Source organism: Myxine glutinosa, chromosome 3 (genome assembly GCF_964187855.1).
Source record: "Myxine glutinosa chromosome 3, kmMyxGlut1.1, whole genome shotgun sequence".
Classification (NCBI taxonomy): Eukaryota; Metazoa; Chordata; class Myxini; order Myxiniformes; family Myxinidae; genus Myxine; species Myxine glutinosa.
The window spans coordinates 149,983,279-150,004,145 of NC_136263.1; positions in this window are offsets into that span (position 1 = coordinate 149,983,279).

Here is a 20,867-nt window from a genome sequence, read left to right on the forward strand (position 1 = left end):
TCCCAGTCTTTTCACCCATAGCCTACTTCCTTGTGTAAATCTCAACTCAAAAAAAAACAACAAACAAACAAAAAAAAACATTTCGTTCTCTGTTCTCATTCGTTTATTCATTCTTATTCGTTCGTTCGTTCTTCGACCACGTGTATCTCCCCCATTTCCCCAGATAGTTTTCACTCATTAACCTTCAATGTTTACACTTTCCCCTCAAGTTATGTATTCCGTCATATTTTATAACACCTTTTTCTTCTTCTTCTTTAAAAGGCTGCTTTCGACTTGCTCACCAAATCAATTCATCCCCAAAAAAATATCCATCTCCTATAGTGCCTTTTTTCTACATTCCCTAAACTCTCCTGCACTCCATCCTCAATCCAGCGTCCTTAAACGTATTTTTAACTCGAAGGTCACAAGAAACTCATTTTGCAATAAATGTTCGTTTCCCATAAATCGTACACTTTCAAAAATCCAATCTCACCCCTCCCCTCCAAATCTTCCCCATAACCCCTCCCCTCCAAATCTTCCCCATCACCCCTCCCCTCCAAATCTTCCCCATCACCCATCCCTTTCAAATCTCCCCCCTTGCCCCCTCCCTCCTAAACTACCCCCTCACCCCTCCCCGCCAAGACGCCCCCTCGCCCCTCCCCTCCTAGACTCCTGCCTCACCCCTCCCCTCCAAATCTCCCCCATATCCCATCCCTTTCAAATCCCTCCCCTTGTCCCTTCCCTCCCAAACTCCCCCCTCACCCCTCCCCTTCAAATCTCCCCAACCTCATTGCTTCTCAATTTCCCCCCTCTCACTCCCCCTCCTCAAAGCGTCCTCCCCGCTTCTTCCCCCTTCAAACTCTCACCTCCATCTCCCCCAACCTTCTGCCTCGCTCTTCCCCCCTCCTCAAATAACACCTCATTGTGGCTCACCCAATCACCATCAAACCTTTTGTCCGCCCCATCCTTCCCTTTCTCCGAGCTATTCTGAAATCTCTGACACACCTTCAACAGCTCTCCCTACCTCTTCCACCTCTTCCACATCTTACCCTACCCCTCCTCCCCCCTGTTCTGTATCTGATGCTCCCCCTTCCTCTTCATTAACGGTATGGACCTCAAACATCCGGGGCCTTCGTTCAAACTTAACTGATCTCTCCATACAGGTTGCTTCTGGCAAACCAGACGTGATCTGCTTAACAGAAACTTTCCTCCTTTATGATGTCTCTGATTCCATAGTATCTCTCGCGGGCTACTCCCTCCTCCGGTATGATAGACCTGAGCCTCGTCCTGGAGGCGGGGTTGCTATCTTTATCAAAAACTCTCTTCCTCACTCGCCCTGCACTGCACTATCTCCACCTCACCCCCAGGAATACCTCTGGCTACGGCTTCCCCTTCGCTCCCACCTCTTGTTCATATGTGTGTTGTACCGTCCACCAAACAGTGATGACTCCATCTACATCTCGCTGTCTGATGATATGGACCAACTTCTATCTACTCATCCCAACTCTCTCTTCCTCATATGTGGTGATTTCAACTGTCATCATGCCAGTTGGCTGGGTGTGGGTACCTCTCTCACCAGCCATGGCTCCTCAGCAAAGGACTTCTGCGACTCACTGGGACTGACACAATCTGTCAATTTCCCGACCCGGATCTCAGTCAACGGAACATCTTCTCTTCTGGACTTGGTTATGACTAACTTCCCTGAAAATGTCTGCTGCTCTTCTTCTGCTCCGATCGGATCATCTGATCATGTCCTTGTTAAAGTGGACATCTCTCTGACCATCCTCAGGGAGCCTGCCCAGCGTCGACGAGTCTGGCATTTCACTCAGGCCAACTGGCACGGTCTTCAAGCAGCCATCAATCATCTGGACTGGTCTCCCATCTCTACCACCTCTGACATCAACTCATCCTGGGAATTCTTCCAAAGTAAATTGCTCTCTCTCATGCACAGATTTATCCCATCTCGTCTTCAGTTGTCATACCCTTCCTCCCGTCCATGGTACACGGAATCTTGTGGTGAGGCTGTTGCCCAGAAACAACTTGCCTTCGTCTCCTGGAAAGCAAATCCAACGGAAGGAAATCTCATTTCCTTTCACAAAGCCCGAAACAAGTGTGTGTCCACCCTCAGGAGAGCCAGGAAACAATATCTCTCCATTCTCAAGACCGAACTCTCTTATCTGTCTCCCTCTTCCAAATCCTGGTGGCGTCTGGTCAAATCCGTTTCTGGTGTTTGTTCCCCCTCCATCCCCTCCCTTAGCTCAAACGGCTACACAGCTGACTCCGCACGTGAAAAAGCTGAATGCCGCAACTCTGTGTTTGCCTCTAAATCTTGTGTCCCAAACCCATCCCTCTCTGTACCCACCATACCCAGTCGTACCCTGCTGCTCCTGGACTCCGTGTCCTTTCCTCCTGACAAGGTGGAAAAGTTTCTGTCAACCCTCGACTCTGATTCTGCAACTGGACCCGACGGCATCAGCCCACGGGTCCTAAAATCCTGCTCTGCTGCTCTATCTCACCCTCTCTCTGTTCTCTTCACCCTCTCTTTTGCTCAAGGTCAACTGCCATCTGCTTGGAAATCAGCCAACATCACCGCTTTGCACAAAAAAGGTGCAAAAACAGATCCTAGCAACTACAGACCAATCAGCCTTCTCCCAATTATCAGCAAAGTCATGGAATCCATCATTGCTTCGGATATGAAATCTTTCCTCTTCTCCAATGGCTTGATCTCTGATCATCAATTTGGTTTCAGACCAGGTCACTCTACTCTGGACATGCTGCTTCTGCTGTCTCAACAATGGATGGAGGTCCTCAATGCCAAACAGGAAATTAGAGCTGTCTCCCTCGACATATCACGTGCCTTTGACACGGTCTGGCACCCCGCTCTGCTCACCAAACTCTCCTCCTTTGGTATCCATGGAAATCTCCACGCATGGCTGGCGGACTTCCTCTCTAGTCGTCGTCAACGTGTGGCCCTGAATGGGTTTCTCTCATCTCCTCTTCCTGTTCAGGCTGGAGTTCCCCAAGGCAGTGTTCTGGGCCCCGTGCTTTTTCTGGTCTTCATCAATGATCTCTCTGACTCTCTCGAAAATCCTCTCTATCTCTTTGCTGATGTCTCCACTCTCTGCCGCTCCATTCCTCTTCCCTCAGATCGGCAGTCTGCTGCCTCCTCACTCTCTGAAGACCTGGACAAAATCACAGACTGGTCAATCAAGTGGAACATGTCTTTCAATCCTGACAAATCTCACACTCTTACTATGTCTCTCCGAAAAGATCGACTGGACAACCCTCCCATCTACTTTCTCAACAATCCTCTCCAAGAAGTTCTGTCGCTCAAGATTTTGGGTCTCACTATCTGCCATGATCTTTCTTGGGAAAACCACATTTCCAAGCTGGCCTCCAAAGCCAGTCGCCGACTGGGCATCCTCCGTCGTGCGAAGTCCTTCCTCGGCGCACCTGATCTCCTCACCACATACAAGGCTTTCATCCGCAGCTCAATGGAATACTGTTCTCCCCTATGGGCCGGTGCTCCTGCCTCACACCTAGCTCGGCTTCACGCTGTTGAAACCAAAGCTTTCAGAATTATTGCCATCTCCCGCGATGAAGCTATCTCTGAGGGCCTTTCACTCACTCACCGCAGGCAGGTAGGTGGTCTTTCTGTCTTCTACCGACTCCTCTCCGGCCTTGCACCCCCAGCTCTCTCTGTGCTCTGTCCCCCAAATATTCCTACAGGTCGCACAAGATCTGCCAGCAACCCTCTGATGGTTAAACTGCCGAAATCTCGGCTCTCTGCTCACCTTCACTCTTTCATTCCTCTTTTCTCCCGCCTCTGGAACAAACTCCCTCACTCCCTTCAATCCCACTCCTCCCTCCAGGTCTTTAAAACAGCTGTTCACCACCATCTCTTATCTTCCCCCATCCAAAACCTTGATCTTTTCTACCCCCGCTAATTCACCCCAGATCCACCTTGTTTGAAATTCCAACTTCTTTCCTGGAAGTCCTGGCAGTGTCCATATGTTTTATACCTCTCCCACCGCCCCCTTCCCATGCCCACCCCCCCAAAGCCCTCGCCCTCTCTCAGATCTCTCGATGTCTCCATGTCTCTCGGTCCCTGCTCTCAAATGTTGTGTTTGTGTCCTTCACCCTCTCTCCCCATCTTGTCTACCGCTCCCGATGTTATATGTTTTATGTGTCGGTTTGTCTTTCTGTGTGATTAATGTTCGCTCTTTCACGAGCCTCGATCTTGTATACAAAAAAAAAAAAAAAAAAAAAAAAAAAATACAAGTGCAAAAGTGGTTTCCTGCACCAACACAAGTGCGAAAAGTGGTTTCTCAACACTATCACAAGTGCAAAAAGTGTTTTTTCCACACTAATACAAGTGCAAAAGTGGTTTCCTGAATGAACACAAGTGCGAAAAGTGGTTTTTCAACACTAACACAAGTGCGAAAAGTGGTTTTTCAACACTAACACAAGTGCGAAAAGTGGTTTTTCAACACTATCACAAGTGCAAAAAGTGTTTTTTCCACACTAATACAAGTGCAAAAGTGGTTTCCTGCACCAACACAAGTGCGAAAAGTGGTTTTTCAACACTAACACAAGTGCGAAAAGTGGTTTTTCAACACTATCACAAGTGCAAAAAGTGTTTTTTCCACACTAATACAAGTGCGAAAAGTGGTTTTTTCCACACTAATACAAGTGCAAAAGTGGTTTCCTGCACCAACACAAGTGTGAAAAGTGGTTTTTCAACACTAACACAAGTGCGAAAAGTGGTTTTTCCACACTAATACAAGTGCAAAAGTGGTTTCCTGCACCAACACAAGTGTGAAAAGTGGTTTTTCAACACTAACACAAGTGCGAAAAGTGCTTTTTCAACACTATCACAAGTGCAAAAAGTGTTTTTTCCACACTAATACAAGTGCAAAAGTGGTTTCTTGCACCAACACAAGTGCGAAAAGTGATTTTTCAACACTAACACAAGTGCGAAAAGTGTTTTTTCAACACTAACACAAGTGTGAAAAGTGGTTTTTCCACACTAATACAAGTGCAAAAGTGGTTTCCTGCACCAACACAGGTGCGAAAAGTGGTTTTTCAACACTAACACAAGTGCGAAAAGTGGTTTTTCAACACTATCACAAGTGCAAAAAGTGTTTTTTCCACACTAATACAAGTGCAAAAGTGGTTTCCTGCACCAACACAATTGCGAAAAGTGGTTTTTCAACACTAACACAAGTGCGAAAAGTGGTTTTTCAACACTAACACAAGTGCGAAAAGTGGTTTTTCAACAATAACACAAGTGCGAAAAGTGGTTTTTCCACACTAATACAAGTGCAAAAGTGGTTTCCTGCACCAACACAAGTGCGAAAACTGGTTTTTTAACACTAACACAAGTGCAAAAAGTGTTTTTTCCACACGAATACAAGTGCAAAAGTGGTTTCCTGCACCAACACAAGTACGAAAAGTGGTTTTTCAACACTAACACAAGTGCGAAAAGTGGTTTTTCAACACTATCACAAGTGCAAAAAGTGTTTTTTCCACACTAATACAAGTGCAAAAGTGGTTTCCTGCACCAACACAAGTGGGAAAAGTGGATTTTCAAAACTAACACAAGTGCGAAAAGTGGTTTTTCAACACTATCACAAGTGCAAAAAGTGTTTTTTCCACACTAATACAAGTGCAAAAGTGGTTTCCTGCACCAACACAAGTGAGAAAAGTGGTTTTTCAACACTAACGCAAGTGCGAAAAGTGAATTTCAACACTATCACAAGTGCAAAAAGTGTTTTTTCCACACTAATACAAGTGCAAAAGTGGTTTCCTGCACCAACACAAGTGGGAAAAGTGGATTTCAAAACTAACACAAGTGCGAAAAGTGGTTTTTCAACACTATCACAAGTGCAAAAAGTGTTTTTTCCACACTAATACAAGTGCAAAAGTGGTTTCCTGCACCAACACAAGTGGGAAAAGTGGATTTTCAAAACTAACACAAGTACGAAAAGTGGTTTTTCAACACTATCACAAGTGCAAAAAGTGTTTTTTCCACACTAATACAAGTGCAAAAGTGGTTTCCTGCACCAACACAAGTGCGAAAAGTGGTTTTTCAACACTAACACAAGTGCGAAAAGTGAATTTCAACACTATCACAAGTGCAAAAAGTGTTTTTACCACACTAATACAAGTGCAAAAGTGGTTTCCTGCACCAACACAAGTGCGAAAAGTGGTTTTTCAACACTAACACAAGTGCGAAATGTGAATTTCAACACTATCACAAGTGCAAAAAGTGTTTTTTCCACACTAATACAAGTGCAAAAGTGGTTTCTTGCACCAACACAAGTGCGAAAAGTGATTTTTCAACACTAACACAAGTGCGAAAAGTGTTTTTTCAACACTAACACAAGTGTGAAAAGTGGTTTTTCCACACTAATACAAGTGCAAAAGTGGTTTCCTGCACCAACACAAGTGCGAAAAGTGGTTTTTCAACACTAACACAAGTGCGAAAAGTGGTTTTTCAACACTATCACAAGTGCAAAAAGTGTTTTTTCCACACTAATACAAGTGCAAAAGTGGTTTCCTGCACCAACACAATTGTGAAAAGTGGTTTTTCAACACTAACACAAGTGCGAAAAGTGGTTTTTCAACACTAACACAAGTGCGAAAAGTGGTTTTTCAACACTAACACAAGTGCGAAAAGTGGTTTTTCCACACTAATACAAGTGCAAAAGTGGTTTCCTGCACCAACACAAGTGCGAAAACTGGTTTTTTAACACTAACACAAGTGCAAAAAGTGTTTTTTCCACACGAATACAAGTGCAAAAGTGGTTTCCTGCACCAACACAAGTGCGAAAAGTGGTTTTTCAACACTAACACAAGTGCAAAAAGTGGTTTTTCAACACTATCACAAGTGCAAAAAGTGTTTTTTCCACACTAATACAAGTGCAAAAGTGGTTTCCTGCACCAACACAAGTGGGAAAAGTGGATTTTCAAAACTAACACAAGTGCGAAAAGTGGTTTTTCAACACTATCACAAGTGCAAAAAGTGTTTTTTCCACACTAATACAAGTGCAAAAGTGGTTTCCTGCACCAACACAAGTGAGAAAAGTGGTTTTTCAACACTAACGCAAGTGCGAAAAGTGAATTTCAACACTATCACAAGTGCAAAAAGTGTTTTTTCCACACTAATACAAGTGCAAAAGTGGTTTCCTGCACCAACACAAGTGCGAAAAGTGGTTTTTCCACACTAATACAAGTGCAAAAGTGGTTTTTCCAAACTAATACAAGTGCAAAAGTGGTTTCCTGCACCAACATAAGTGCGAAAAGTGGTTTTTCAACACAAACACAAGTGCGAAAAGTGGTTTTTCAACACTAACACAAGTGCGAAAAGTGTTTTTTCAACACTTACACAAGTGCAAAAAGTGGTTTTTCCACACTAATACAAGTGCAAAAGTGGTTTCCTGCACCAACACAAGTGCGAAAAGTGGTTTTTCAACACTAACACAAGTGCGAAAAGTGGTTTTTCAACACTATCACAAGTGCAAAAAGTGTTTTTTCCACACTAATACAAGTGCAAAAGTGGTTTTTCCACACTAATACAAGTGCAAAAGTGGTTTCCTGCACCAACATAAGTGCGAAAAGTGGTTTTTCAACACAAACACAAGTGCGAAAAGTGGTTTTTCAACACTAACACAAGTGCGAAAAGTGGTTTCCTGCACCAACACAAGTGCGAAAACTGGTTTTTCAACACTAACACAAGTGCGAAAAGTGGTTTTTCAACACTAACACAAGTGCGAAAAGTGTTTTTTCAACACTAACACAAGTGTGAAAAGTGGTTTTTCCACACTAATACAAGTGCAAAAGTGGTTTCCTGCACCAACACAAGTGCGAAAAGTGGTTTTTCAACACTAACACAAGTGCGAAAAGTGGTTTCCTGCACCAACATAAGTGCGAAAAGTGGTTTTTCAACACAAACACAAGTGCGAAAAGTGGTTTTTCAACACTAACACAAGTGCGAAAAGTGTTTTTTCAACACTTACACAAGTGCGAAAAGTGGTTTTTCCACACTAATACAAGTGCAAAAGTGGTTTCCTGCACCAACACAAGTGCGAAAAGTGGTTTTTCAACACAAACACAAGTGCGAAAAGTGGTTTTTCAACACTAACACAAGTGCGAAAAGTGTTTTTTCAACACTTACACAAGTGCGAAAAGTGGTTTTTCCACACTAATACAAGTGCAAAAGTGGTTTCTTGCACCAACACAAGTGCGAAAAGTGGTTTTTCAACACTAACACAAGTGCGAAAAGTGGTTTTTCAACACTATCACAAGTGCAAAAAGTGTTTTTTCCACACTAATACAAGTGCAAAAGTGGTTTTTCCACACTAATACAAGTGCAAAAGTGGTTTCCTGCACCAACATAAGTGCGAAAAGTGGTTTCCTGCACCAACACAAGTGCGAAAACTGGTTTTTCAACACTAACACAAGTGCGAAAAGTGTTTTTTCAACACTTACACAAGTGCGAAAAGTGGTTTTTCCACACTAATACAAGTGCAAAAGTGGTTTCCTGCACCAACACAAGTGCGAAAAGTGGTTTTTCAACACTAACACAAGTGCGAAAAGTGGTTTTTCAACACTATCACAAGTGCAAAAAGTGTTTTTTCCACACTAATACAAGTGCAAAAGTGGTTTTTCCACACTAATACAAGTGCAAAAGTGGTTTCCTGCACCAACATAAGTGCGAAAAGTGGTTTTTCAACACAAACACAAGTGCGAAAAGTGGTTTTTCAACACTAACACAAGTGCGAAAAGTGTTTTTTCAACACTTACACAAGTGCGAAAAGTGGTTTTTCCACACTAATACAAGTGCAAAAGTGGTTTCCTGCACCAACACAAGTGCGAAAAGTGGTTTTTCAACACTAACACAAGTGCGAAAAGTGGTTTTTCAACACTATCACAAGTGCAAAAAGTGTTTTTTCCACACTAATACAAGTGCAAAAGTGGTTTTTCCACACTAATACAAGTGCAAAAGTGGTTTCCTGCACCAACATAAGTGCGAAAAGTGGTTTTTCAACACAAACACAAGTGCGAAAAGTGGTTTTTCAACACTAACACAAGTGCGAAAAGTGGTTTCCTGCACCAACACAAGTGCGAAAACTGGTTTTTCAACACTAACACAAGTGCGAAAAGTGGTTTTTCAACACTAACACAAGTGCGAAAAGTGTTTTTTCAACACTAACACAAGTGTGAAAAGTGGTTTTTCCACACTAATACAAGTGCAAAAGTGGTTTCCTGCACCAACACAAGTGCGAAAAGTGGTTTTTCAACACTAACACAAGTGCGAAAAGTGGTTTTTCAACACTATCACAAGTGCAAAAAGTGTTTTTTCCACACCAATACAAGTGCAAAAGTGGTTTCCTGCACCAACACAAGTGCGAAAAGTGGTTTTTCAACACTAACACAAGTGCGAAAAGTGGTTTTTCAACACTAACACAAGTGCGAAAAGTGTTTTTTCAACACTTACACAAGTGCGAAAAGTGGTTTTTCCACACTAATACAAGTGCAAAAGTGGTTTCCTGCACCAACACAAGTGCGAAAAGTGGTTTTTCAACACTAACACAAGTGCGAAAAGTGGTTTTTCAACACTATCACAAGTGCAAAAAGTGTTTTTTCCACACTAATACAAGTGCAAAAGTGGTTTTTCCACACTAATACAAGTGCAAAAGTGGTTTCCTGCACCAACATAAGTGCGAAAAGTGTTTTTTCAACACAAACACAAGTGCGAAAAGTGGTTTTTCAACACTAACACAAGTGCGAAAAGTGGTTTCCTGCACCAACACAAGTGCGAAAACTGGTTTTTCAACACTAACACAAGTGCGAAAAGTGGTTTTTCAACACTAACACAAGTGCGAAAAGTGTTTTTTCAACACTAACACAAGTGTGAAAAGTGGTTTTTCCACACTAATACAAGTGCAAAAGTGGTTTCCTGCACCAACACAAGTGCGAAAAGTGGTTTTTCAACACTAACACAAGTGCGAAAAGTGGTTTCCTGCACCAACATAAGTGCGAAAAGTGGTTTTTCAACACAAACACAAGTGCGAAAAGTGGTTTTTCAACACTAACACAAGTGCGAAAAGTGTTTTTTCAACACTTACACAAGTGCGAAAAGTGGTTTTTCCACACTAATACAAGTGCAAAAGTGGTTTCCTGCACCAACACAAGTGCGAAAAGTGGTTTTTCAACACAAACACAGGTGCGAAAAGTGGTTTTTCAACACTAACACAAGTGCGAAAAGTGTTTTTTCAACACTTACACAAGTGCGAAAAGTGGTTTTTCCACACTAATACAAGTGCAAAAGTGGTTTCTTGCACCAACACAAGTGCGAAAAGTGGTTTTTCAACACTAACACAAGTGCGAAAAGTGGTTTTTCAACACTATCACAAGTGCAAAAAGTGTTTTTTCCACACTAATACAAGTGCAAAAGTGGTTTTTCCACACTAATACAAGTGCAAAAGTGGTTTCCTGCACCAACATAAGTGCGAAAAGTGGTTTCCTGCACCAACACAAGTGCGAAAACTGGTTTTTCAACACTAACACAAGTGCGAAAAGTGTTTTTTCAACACTTACACAAGTGCGAAAAGTGGTTTTTCCACACTAATACAAGTGCAAAAGTGGTTTCCTGCACCAACACAAGTGCGAAAAGTGGTTTTTCAACACTAACACAAGTGCGAAAAGTGGTTTTTCAACACTATCACAAGTGCAAAAAGTGTTTTTTCCACACTAATACAAGTGCAAAAGTGGTTTTTCCACACTAATACAAGTGCAAAAGTGGTTTCCTGCACCAACATAAGTGCGAAAAGTGGCTTTTCAACACAAACACAAGTGCGAAAAGTGGTTTTTCAACACTAACACAAGTGCGAAAAGTGTTTTTTCAACACTTACACAAGTGCGAAAAGTGGTTTTTCCACACTAATACAAGTGCAAAAGTGGTTTCCTGCACCAACATAAGTGCGAAAAGTGGTTTTTCAACACAAACACAAGTGCGAAAAGTGGTTTTTCAACACTAACACAAGTGCGAAAAGTGGTTTCCTGCACCAACACAAGTGCGAAAACTGGTTTTTCAACACTAACACAAGTGCGAAAAGTGGTTTTTCAACACTAACACAAGTGCGAAAAGTGTTTTTTCAACACTAATACAAGTGTGAAAAGTGGTTTTTCCACACTAATACAAGTGCAAAAGTGGTTTCCTGCACCAACACAAGTGCGAAAAGTGGTTTTTCAACACTAACACAAGTGCGAAAAGTGGTTTTTCAACACTATCACAAGTGCAAAAAGTGTTTTTTCCACACCAATACAAGTGCAAAAGTGGTTTCCTGCACCAACACAAGTGCGAAAAGTGGTTTTTCAACACTAACACAAGTGCGAAAAGTGGTTTTTCAACACTAACACAAGTGCGAAAAGTGTTTTTTCAACACTTACACAAGTGCGAAAAGTGGTTTTTCCACACTAATACAAGTGCAAAAGTGGTTTCCTGCACCAACACAAGTGCGAAAAGTGGTTTTTCAACACTAACACAAGTGCGAAAAGTGGTTTTTCAACACTATCACAAGTGCAAAAAGTGTTTTTTCCACACTAATACAAGTGCAAAAGTGGTTTTTCCACACTAATACAAGTGCAAAAGTGGTTTCCTGCACCAACATAAGTGCGAAAAGTGGTTTTTCAACACAAACACAAGTGCGAAAAGTGGTTTTTCAACACTAACACAAGTGCGAAAAGTGGTTTCCTGCACCAACACAAGTGCGAAAACTGGTTTTTCAACACTAACACAAGTGCGAAAAGTGGTTTTTCAACACTAACACAAGTGCGAAAAGTGTTTTTTCAACACTAACACAAGTGTGAAAAGTGGTTTTTCCACACTAATACAAGTGCAAAAGTGGTTTCCTGCACCAACACAAGTGCGAAAAGTGGTTTTTCAACACTAACACAAGTGCGAAAAGTGGTTTCCTGCACCAACATAAGTGCGAAAAGTGGTTTTTCAACACAAACACAAGTGCGAAAAGTGGTTTTTCAACACTAACACAAGTGCGAAAAGTGTTTTTTCAACACTTACACAAGTGCGAAAAGTGGTTTTTCCACACTAATACAAGTGCAAAAGTGGTTTCCTGCACCAACACAAGTGCGAAAAGTGGTTTTTCAACACAAACACAAGTGCAAAAAGTGGTTTTTCAACACTAACACAAGTGCGAAAAGTGTTTTTTCAACACTTACACAAGTGCGAAAAGTGGTTTTTCCACACTAATACAAGTGCAAAAGTGGTTTCTTGCACCAACACAAGTGCGAAAAGTGGTTTTTCAACACTAACACAAGTGCGAAAAGTGGTTTTTCAACACTATCACAAGTGCAAAAAGTGTTTTTTCCACACTAATACAAGTGCAAAAGTGGTTTTTCCACACTAATACAAGTGCAAAAGTGGTTTCCTGCACCAACATAAGTGCGAAAAGTGGTTTCCTGCACCAACACAAGTGCGAAAACTGGTTTTTCAACACTAACACAAGTGCGAAAAGTGTTTTTTCAACACTTACACAAGTGCGAAAAGTGGTTTTTCCACACTAATACAAGTGCAAAAGTGGTTTCCTGCACCAACACAAGTGCGAAAAGTGGTTTTTCAACACTAACACAAGTGCGAAAAGTGGTTTTTCAACACTATCACAAGTGCAAAAAGTGTTTTTTCCACACTAATACAAAGTGCAAAAGTGGTTTTTCCACACTAATACAAGTGCAAAAGTGGTTTCCTGCACCAACATAAGTGCGAAAAGTGGTTTTTCAACACAAACACAAGTGCGAAAAGTGGTTTTTCAACACTAACACAAGTGCGAAAAGTGTTTTTTCAACACTTACACAAGTGCGAAAAGTGGTTTTTCCACACTAATACAAGTGCAAAAGTGGTTTCCTGCACCAACACAAGTGCGAAAAGTGGTTTTTCAACACTAACACAAGTGCGAAAAGTGGTTTTCAACACTATCACAAGTGCAAAAAGTGTTTTTTCCACACTAATACAAGTGCAAAAGTGGTTTTTCCACACTAATACAAGTGCAAAAGTGGTTTCCTGCACCAACATAAGTGCGAAAAGTGGTTTTTCAACACAAACACAAGTGCGAAAAGTGGTTTTTCAACACTAACACAAGTGCGAAAAGTGGTTTCCTGCACCAACACAAGTGCGAAAACTGGTTTTTCAACACTAACACAAGTGCGAAAAGTGGTTTTTCAACACTAACACAAGTGCGAAAAGTGTTTTTTCAACACTAACACAAGTGTGAAAAGTGGTTTTTCCACACTAATACAAGTGCAAAAGTGGTTTCCTGCACCAACACAAGTGCGAAAAGTGGTTTTTCAACACTAACACAAGTGCGAAAAGTGGTTTTTCAACACTATCACAAGTGCAAAAAGTGTTTTTTCCACACCAATACAAGTGCAAAAGTGGTTTCCTGCACCAACACAAGTGCGAAAAGTGGTTTTTCAACACTAACACAAGTGCGAAAAGTGGTTTTTCAACACTAACACAAGTGCGAAAAGTGTTTTTTCAACACTTACACAAGTGCGAAAAGTGGTTTTTCCACACTAATACAAGTGCAAAAGTGGTTTCCTGCACCAACACAAGTGCGAAAAGTGGTTTTTCAACACTAACACAAGTGCGAAAAGTGGTTTTTCAACACTATCACAAGTGCAAAAAGTGTTTTTTCCACACTAATACAAGTGCAAAAGTGGTTTTTCCACACTAATACAAGTGCAAAAGTGGTTTCCTGCACCAACATAAGTGCGAAAAGTGGTTTTTCAACACAAACACAAGTGCGAAAAGTGGTTTTTCAACACTAACACAAGTGCGAAAAGTGGTTTCCTGCACCAACACAAGTGCGAAAACTGGTTTTTCAACACTAACACAAGTGCGAAAAGTGGTTTTTCAACACTAACACAAGTGCGAAAAGTGTTTTTTCAACACTAACACAAGTGTGAAAAGTGGTTTTTCCACACTAATACAAGTGCAAAAGTGGTTTCCTGCACCAACACAAGTGCGAAAAGTGGTTTTTCAACACTAACACAAGTGCGAAAAGTGGTTTCCTGCACCAACATAAGTGCGAAAAGTGGTTTTTCAACACAAACACAAGTGCGAAAAGTGGTTTTTCAACACTAACACAAGTGCGAAAAGTGTTTTTTCAACACTTACACAAGTGCGAAAAGTGGTTTTTCCACACTAATACAAGTGCAAAAGTGGTTTCCTGCACCAACACAAGTGCGAAAAGTGGTTTTTCAACACAAACACAAGTGCGAAAAGTGGTTTTTCAACACTAACACAAGTGCGAAAAGTGTTTTTTCAACACTTACACAAGTGCGAAAAGTGGTTTTTCCACACTAATACAAGTGCAAAAGTGGTTTCTTGCACCAACACAAGTGCGAAAAGTGGTTTTTCAACACTAACACAAGTGCGAAAAGTGGTTTTTCAACACTATCACAAGTGCAAAAAGTGTTTTTTCCACACTAATACAAGTGCAAAAGTGGTTTTTCCACACTAATACAAGTGCAAAAGTGGTTTCCTGCACCAACATAAGTGCGAAAAGTGGTTTCCTGCACCAACACAAGTGCGAAAACTGGTTTTTCAACACTAACACAAGTGCGAAAAGTGTTTTTTCAACACTTACACAAGTGCGAAAAGTGGTTTTTCCACACTAATACAAGTGCAAAAGTGGTTTCCTGCACCAACACAAGTGCGAAAAGTGGTTTTTCAACACTAACACAAGTGCGAAAAGTGGTTTTTCAACACTATCACAAGTGCAAAAAGTATTTTTTCCACACTAATACAAGTGCAAAAGTGGTTTTTCCACACTAATACAAGTGCAAAAGTGGTTTCCTGCACCAACATAAGTGCGAAAAGTGGTTTTTCAACACAAACACAAGTGCGAAAAGTGGTTTTTCAACACTAACACAAGTGCGAAAAGTGTTTTTTTCAACACTTACACAAGTGCGAAAAGTGGTTTTTCCACACTAATACAAGTGCAAAAGTGGTTTCCTGCACCAACACAAGTGCGAAAAGTGGTTTTTCAACACTAACACAAGTGCGAAAAGTGGTTTTTCAACACTATCACAAGTGCAAAAAGTGTTTTTTCCACACTAATACAAGTGCAAAAGTGGTTTTTCCACACTAATACAAGTGCAAAAGTGGTTTCCTGCACCAACATAAGTGCGAAAAGTGGTTTTTCAACACAAACACAAGTGCGAAAAGTGGTTTTTCAACACTAACACAAGTGCGAAAAGTGGTTTCCTGCACCAACACAAGTGCGAAAACTGGTTTTTCAACACTAACACAAGTGCGAAAAGTGGTTTTTCAACACTAACACAAGTGCGAAAAGTGTTTTTTCAACACTAACACAAGTGTGAAAAGTGGTTTTTCCACACTAATACAAGTGCAAAAGTGGTTTCCTGCACCAACACAAGTGCGAAAAGTGGTTTTTCAACACTAACACAAGTGCGAAAAGTGGTTTTTCAACACTATCACAAGTGCAAAAAGTGTTTTTTCCACACCAATACAAGTGCAAAAGTGGTTTCCTGCACCAACACAAGTGCGAAAAGTGGTTTTTCAACACTAACACAAGTGCGAAAAGTGGTTTTTCAACACTAACACAAGTGCGAAAAGTGTTTTTTCAACACTTACACAAGTGCGAAAAGTGGTTTTTCCACACTAATACAAGTGCAAAAGTGGTTTCCTGCACCAACACAAGTGCGAAAAGTGGTTTTTCAACACTAACACAAGTGCGAAAAGTGGTTTTTCAACACTATCACAAGTGCAAAAAGTGTTTTTTCCACACTAATACAAGTGCAAAAGTGGTTTTTCCACACTAATACAAGTGCAAAAGTGGTTTCCTGCACCAACATAAGTGCGAAAAGTGGTTTTTCAACACAAACACAAGTGCGAAAAGTGGTTTTTCAACACTAACACAAGTGCGAAAAGTGTTTTTTCAACACTTACACAAGTGCGAAAAGTGGTTTTTCCACACTAATACAAGTGCAAAAGTGGTTTCCTGCACCAACACAAGTGCGAAAAGTGGTTTTTCAACACTAACACAAGTGCGAAAAGTGGTTTTTCAACACTATCACAAGTGCAAAAAGTGTTTTTTCCACACTAATACAAGTGCAAAAGTGGTTTTTCCACACTAATACAAGTGCAAAAGTGGTTTCCTGCACCAACATAAGTGCGAAAAGTGGTTTTTCAACACAAACACAAGTGCGAAAAGTGGTTTTTCAACACTAACACAAGTGCGAAAAGTGGTTTCCTGCACCAACACAAGTGCGAAAACTGGTTTTTCAACACTAACACAAGTGCGAAAAGCGGTTTTTCAACACTAACACAAGTGCGAAAAGTGTTTTTTCAACACTAACACAAGTGTGAAAAGTGGTTTTTCCACACGAATACAAGTGCAAAAGTGGTTTCCTGCACCAACACAAGTGCGAAAAGTGGTTTTTCAACACTAACACAAGTGCGAAAAGTGGTTTTTCAACACTATCACAAATGCAAAAAGTGTTTTTTCCACACCAATACAAGTGCAAAAGTGGTTTCCTGCACCAACACAAGTGCGAAAAGTGGTTTTTCAACACTAACACAAGTGCGAAAAGTGTTTTTTCAACACTTACACAAGTTCGAAAAGTGGTTTTTCCACACTAATACAAGTGCAAAAGTGGTTTCCTGCACCAACACAAGTGCTAAAAGTGGTTTTTCAACACTATCACAAGTGCAAAAAGTGTTTTTTCCACACTAATACAAGTGCAAAAGTGGTTTTTCCACACTAATACAAGTGCAAAAGTGGTTTCCTGCACCAACATAAGTGCGAAAAGTGGTTTTTCAACACAAACACAAGTGCGAAAATTGGTTTTTCAACACTAACACAAGTGCGAAAAGTGGTTTTTCAACACTATCACAAGTGCAAAAAGTGTTTTTTCCACACTAATACAAGTGCAAAAGTGGTTTCCTGCACCAACACCAGTGCGAAAAGTGGTTTTTCAACACTAACACAAGTGCGAAAAGTGGTTTTTCAACACTAACACAAGTGCGAAAAGTGGTTTTTCCACACCAATACAAGTGCGAAAAGTGGTTTTTCAACACTAACACAAGTGCGAAAAGTGGTTTTTCCACACTAATACAAGTGCAAAAGTGGTTTCCTGCACCAACACAAGTGTGAAAAGTGGTTTTTCAACACTAACACAAGTGCGAAAAGTGCTTTTTCAACACTATCACAAGTGCAAAAAGTGTTTTTTCCACACTAATACAAGTGCAAAAGTGGTTTCCTGCACCAACACAAGTGCGAAAAGTGGTTTTTCAACACTAACACAAGTGCGAAAAGTGTTTTTTCAACACTAACACAAGTGTGAAAAGTGGTTTTTCCACACTAATACAAGTGCAAAAGTGGTTTCCTGCACCAACACAAGTGCGAAAAGTGGTTTTTCTACACTAACACAAGTGCGAAAAGTGGTTTTTCAACACTATCACAAGTGCAAAAAGTGTTTTTTCCACACCAATACAAGTGTAAAAGTGGTTTCCTGCACCAACACAAGTGCGAAAAGTGGTTTTTCAACACTAACACAAGAGCGAAAAGTGGTTTTTCAACACTAACACAAGTGCGAAAAGTGTTTTTTCAAGACTAACACAAGTGCGAAAAGTGGTTTTTCCACACTAATACAAGTGCAAAAGTGGTTTCCTGCACCAACACAAGTGCGAAAACTGGTTTTTCAACACTAACACAAGTGCAAAAAGTGTTTTTTCCACACTAATACAAGTGCAAAAGTGGTTTCCTGCACCAACACAAGTGCGAAAACTGGTTTTTCAACACTAACACAAGTGCGAAAAGTGGTTTTTCAACACTATCACAAGTGCAAAAAGTGTTTTTTCCACACTAATACAAGTGCAAAAGTGGTTTACTGCACCAACACAAGTGCGAAAAGTGGTTTTTCAACACTAACACAAGTGCGAAAAGTGGTTTTTCAACACTAACACAAGTGCGAAAAGTGGTTTTTCAACACTATCACAAGTGCAAAAAGTGTTTTTTCCACACCAATACAAGTGTAAAAGTGGTTTCCTGCACCAACACAAGTGCGAAAAGTGGTTTTTCAACACTAACACAAGTGCGAAAAGTGGTTTTTCAACACTAACACAAGTGCGAAAAGTGTTTTTTCAACACTAACACAAGTGCGAAAAGTGGTTTTTCCACACTAATACAAGTGCAAAAGTGGTTTCCTGCACCAACACAAGTGCGAAAAGTGGTTTTTCAACACTAACACAAGTGCGAAAAGTGGTTTTTCAACACTATCACAAGTGCAAAAAGTGTTTTTTCCACACTAATACAAGTGCAAAAGTGGTTTCCTGCACCAACACAAGTGCGAAAAGTGGTTTTTCAACACTAACACAAGTGCGAAAAGTGGTTTTTCAACACTAACACAAGTGCGAAAAGTGGTTTTTCCACACCAATACAAGTGCGAAAAGTGGTTTTTCAACACTAACACAAGTGCGAAAAGTGGTTTTTCCACACTAATACAAGTGCAAAAGTGGTTTCCTGCACCAACACAAGTGTGAAAAGTGGTTTTTCAACACTAACACAAGTGCGAAAAGTGCTTTTTCAACACTATCACAAGTGCAAAAAGTGTTTTTTCCACACTAATACAAGTGCAAAAGTGGTTTCCTGCACCAACACAAGTGCGAAAAGTCGTTTTTCAACACTAACACAAGTGCGAAAAGTGTTTTTTCAACACTAACACAAGTGTGAAAAGTGGTTTTTCCACACTAATACAAGTGCAAAAGTGGTTTCCTGCACCAACACAAGTGCGAAAAGTGGTTTTTCAACACTAACACAAGTGCGAAAAGTGGTTTTTCAACACTATCACAAGTGCAAAAAGTGTTTTTTCCACACCAATACAAGTGCAAAAGTGGTTTCCTGCACCAACACAAGTGCGAAAAGTGGTTTTTCAACACTAACACAAGTGCGAAAAGTGGTTTTTCAACACTAACACAAGTGCGAAAAGTGTTTTTTCAACACTTACACAAGTGCGAAAAGTGGTTTTTCCACACTAATACAAGTGCAAAAGTGGTTTCCTGCACCAACACAAGTGCGAAAAGTGGTTTTTCAACACTAACACAAGTGCGAAAAGTGGTTTTTCAACACTATCACAAGTGCAAAAAGTGTTTTTTCCACACTAATACAAGTGCAAAAGTGGTTTTTCCACACTAATACAAGTGCAAAAGTGGTTTCCTGCACCAACATAAGTGCGAAAAGTGGTTTTTCAACACAAACACAAGTGCGAAAAGTGGTTTTTCAACACTAACACAAGTGCGAAAAGTGGTTTCCTGCACAAACACAAGTGCGAAAACTGGTTTTTCAACACTAACACAAGTGCGAAAAGTGGTTTTTCAACACTAACACAAGTGCGAAAAGTGTTTTTTCAACACTAACACAAGTGTGAAAAGTGGTTTTTCCACACTAATACAAGTGCAAAAGTGGTTTCCTGCACCAACACAAGTGCGAAAAGTGGTTTTTCAACACTAACACAAGTGCGAAAAGTGGTTTCCTGCACCAACATAAGTGCGAAAAGTGGTTTTTCAACACAAACACAAGTGCGAAAAGTGGTTTTTCAACACTAACACAAGTGCGAAAAGTGTTTTTTCAACACTTACACAAGTGCGAAAAGTGGTTTTTCCACACTAATACAAGTGCAAAAGTGGTTTCCTGCACCAACACAAGTGCGAAAAGTGGTTTTTCAACACAAACACAAGTGCGAAAAGTGGTTTTTCAACACTAACACAAGTGCGAAAAGTGTTTTTTCAACACTTACACAAGTGCGAAAAGTGGTTTTTCCACACTAATACAAGTGCAAAAGTGGTTTCCTGCACCAACACAAGTGCGAAAAGTGGTTTTTCAACACTAACACAAGTGCGAAAAGTGGTTTTTCAACACTATCACAAGTGCAAAAAGTGTTTTTTCCACACTAATACAAGTGCAAAAGTGGTTTTTCCACACTAATACAAGTGCAAAAGTGGTTTCCTGCACCAACATAAGTGCGAAAAGTGGTTTCCTGCACCAACACAAGTGCGAAAACTGGTTTTTCAACACTAACACAAGTGCGAAAAGTGTTTTTCAACACTTACACAAGTGCGAAAAGTGGTTTTTCCACACTAATACAAGTGCAAAAGTGGTTTCCTGCACCAACACAAGTGCGAAAAGTGGTTTTTCAACACTAACACAAGTGCGAAAAGTGGTTTTTCAACACTATCACAAGTGCAAAAAGTGTTTTTTCCACACTAATACAAGTGCAAAAGTGGTTTTTCCACACTAATACAAGTGCAAAAGTGGTTTCCTGCACCAACATAAGTGCAAAAAGTGGTTTTTCAACACAAACACAAGTGCGAAAAGTGGTTTTTCAACACTAACACAAGTGCGAAAAGTGGTTTCCTGCACCAACACAAGTGCGAAAACTGGTTTTTCAACACTAACACAAGTGCGAAAAGTGGTTTTTCAACACTAACACAAGTGCGAAAAGTGTTTTTTCAACACTAACACAAGTGTGAAAAGTGGTTTTTCCACACTAATACAAGTGCAAAAGTGGTTTCCTGCACCAACACAAGTGCGAAAAGTGGTTTTTCAACACTAACACAAGTGCGAAAAGTGGTTTTTCAACACTATCACAAGTGCAAAAAGTGTTTTTTCCACACCAATACAAGTGCAAAATTGGTTTCCTGCACCAACACAAGTGCGAAAAGTGGTTTTTCAACACTAACACAAGTGCGAAAAGTGGTTTTTCAACACTAACACAAGTGCGAAAAGTGTTTTTTCAACACTTACACAAGTGCGAAAAGTGGTTTTTCCACACTAATACAA